Genomic DNA, 3,105 nt, shown 5'->3' with positions numbered 1-3,105 from the left:
TCTTTTGTAAAGTATTAATCTCTTTATAAGTTTCCTCCTTCATATCCTGGACAGTTTTGCAGCATTCACTGTGTTGTCTGTGTTGTCTTATATCTCACTGAGTTTCCTTAAGATTTTTACTTAGATTTCCATTTCAAGGGTTTCTTTCTCTATGGGGTCTGGTACTTGAGTGTTATTTTATTCCTTTGGTGGACTCATTTTCTTGTTTTTTTCATATTTCTAGTATATCTATATTGATGTCTGGTCATCTGGTAGAGCAGTTGTTTCTTTTACTCTCCTTCCCTGGATTCTGCTTTTGCGTCAATGCAGTTGAGTCATTGGTGGTCTGCCTGTACAGTGGCAGTGGCTGCTGTAGCTGCTGCTATGGTAGTGGGACACCCTTGGGGCAACAGTGGTTGTGGAGGTGGCTTTATCAGGCTGCCTGCATGGCTGTAGTGGCTACTTGGTGGCACTGTTGGTGATGGTAAGTATAGCAGTGGTAGTTGTAGCAGCACTCGCTTGGCTACAGTGTCCACACCAGTGGCCCATGCAGCTATGCTGTCTGCAGCAGCAGTGGGGTTACCTTGCATTGGTAGCAGTGGTGTTGGGGACTGCAACTGCCTCCTCTGAATCTGTGTTGTCCTAAGCATCAGTGAGTTTATCTTGCGGGGGTGGGAGGAACACCATTGGCTACAACTTCCTCCCTCACATTTATGGTGTCCACAGTGGTGGTTGGGTTACCTTGTGGGGGAGGCAGAAGCACCGATGGCTGTGACTACCTCCCTCACATCTGCAGTGTCCTTGGTGGCAGTGAGGTTATGTCATAGTGGTGGCAGTGGTGCCGGCATCTGCAGCTCTCTCCCTCACATCTGCAGTGGCCTTTGCAGCAGCAGGGTTAACTCACAGCAGTGGCAATGGTAGTGGTTGCTGCAGCTGCTTCCCTCACATCTGCAGAATCCACAGCTTCAATGACAGGCAACCCACAAGACTGGTGCTCTGCAGGGAGGTAGATGAGTAATGGGAAACAACTTGGGACTGGGCAATGGCTTTGATGACTCTGGCAGTGTTGTCGGTGGGCTGTTTCCATCTTCTTTGTGGGATGAATATCCCCTGGTTACCTCCAGTCTGCCATCTTCCTAGAAGTACTACCCAATTTTAAAACTTACAATAAAACTGTAATAACAGAGACAGTATGGCTGTGACTACCTCCCTCACATCTGCAGTGTCCTTGGTGGCAGTGAGGTTATGTCATAGTGGTGGCAGTGGTGCCGGCATCTGCAGCTCTCTCCCTCACATCTGCAGTGGACTTTGCAGCAGCGGGGTTAACTCACAGCAGTGGCAAAGGTAGTGGTTGCTGCAGCTGCTTCCCTCACATCTGCGGATTCCACAGCTTCAATGACAGGCAATCCACAAGACTAGTGCTCTGCAGGAGGTAGATGAGTAATGGGAAACAACTTGGGACTGGGCAATGGCTTTGATGACTCTGGCAGTGGTGTCGGTGTGCTGTTTCCATCTTCTTTGTGGGATGAATATCCCCTGGTTACCTCCAGTCTGCCATCTTCCTAGAAGTACTACCCAATTTTAAAACTTACAATAAAACTGTAATAACAGAGACAGTGTATTAGTAATACAAAGATAGACACTAAGATCAATGGAACTCAGTTGAGGAAAGAAAGCCTCATATTTATGGAAAATTGATTTTTTGGCAGAGATGCTATTGCAATTCAGTCCTTTGGTCCTTTCAACAAATTGTCCTACAGCAATTCTATAATCATATGAAAAAAAATGAACTCATACCCTAGTGACACACTTCAAAGAAAAATTCACTCAAAACAAATCATAAAAATAAATGTAAGAGTCTAAGCTGTACAACATAGAAGAAACATTTTGTGACCTTGGATTAGGCAGAGATTTTATTATACAAAATATGATATACTAAAGAAAAGTATTTTTTAAAACCTTGTCTGTAATAAAAAAATCGATTTTCAAGAGACATCATTTAGTGAATGAAAAGACAAGTCATAAATTAGGAGAAAACATTTATAAGCATATATGTGATAAAGAACATCTATGCAGTATACATAATAATATGATTATTATCAGTAATAAGACAAATAATGTAATTTTTTAAGTTGTCATATATTTTAAAAGACATTTTTGCCAAGTAGGACATGCAAGTGTTTAATGATCACTTAAAATGTTGTAGTAGGGAAATGCAAATTAAACCACAGCATGGTGCCATTTTACACCCAGTAGAATGTTTATAATCAAATGGACTAATAACGCCAGGTGATGCTGAGGATATGAAGATAGTGGAAAAATCATATTAGTGAGAATGATAGCTTTGGCAGTTTCTTAAAAGGTTTAGCATTGGGGCCGGCCCGGTGGCGCACTGCTACAGTGCACCGCTTGGGAGCGTGGTGGCGCTCCTGCCGAGGGTTCGGATCCCACATACAGACCGGTTCCCGCTCACTGGCTGAGCGAGGTGCGGACGCAGCACCAAGGGTTGCCATCCCGTTGCCGGTCCCGGTCTGGTATGGGCGCGACACTGAGGGTTGCGATCCGTTGCCGGTCACGAAAAAAGCCCAAAAAGGAAAAAAAAAAAAAAAAAAAGGTTTAGCATACATTCTCTAATCACCCAGCAATTCTGCTCCCATGTTATCAACCAAGGAGAAATGTAAGCATACATATAAGCATGAGACTAGTACACTAATATTCACAGCAGCATTATTTATATTGCAAAAAATAGAAGAATCCCAATGTGCACCAAGTAGTAAAAGGATAAATATAATATGATATATCCTTACAAGCAAGTATTTTTCAGCATTAAAAAGGAATGCACTTCTAATGCATGCTACAATGTGGATGAAACACACAAGAAAATTCATGCTGAGTGAGTGATGCCAGACACATAAGGCTACAGATTGTATGATTCTATTTATATTAAAAAAATCCCAGAATGACAACTATGTGAGACAGAATGTAGGTCACTGGTTTCCTGGAGTTGTGGGGGTAGTGAGGATTAACTGGAAATGAACAAAAAGGGACTTTTTGTGGTGATAGAAATATTTGTAACTGGATCATGGTTATATTAGCACAATTCTATACACTTATTTACAACCATTA

The sequence above is a fragment of the Galeopterus variegatus genome, unplaced genomic scaffold, assembly GCF_000696425.1.
Source record: "Galeopterus variegatus unplaced genomic scaffold, G_variegatus-3.0.2 Scaffold18003, whole genome shotgun sequence".
Taxonomy (NCBI): Eukaryota; Metazoa; Chordata; class Mammalia; order Dermoptera; family Cynocephalidae; genus Galeopterus; species Galeopterus variegatus.
This window is presented reverse-complemented; position numbering follows the sequence as displayed.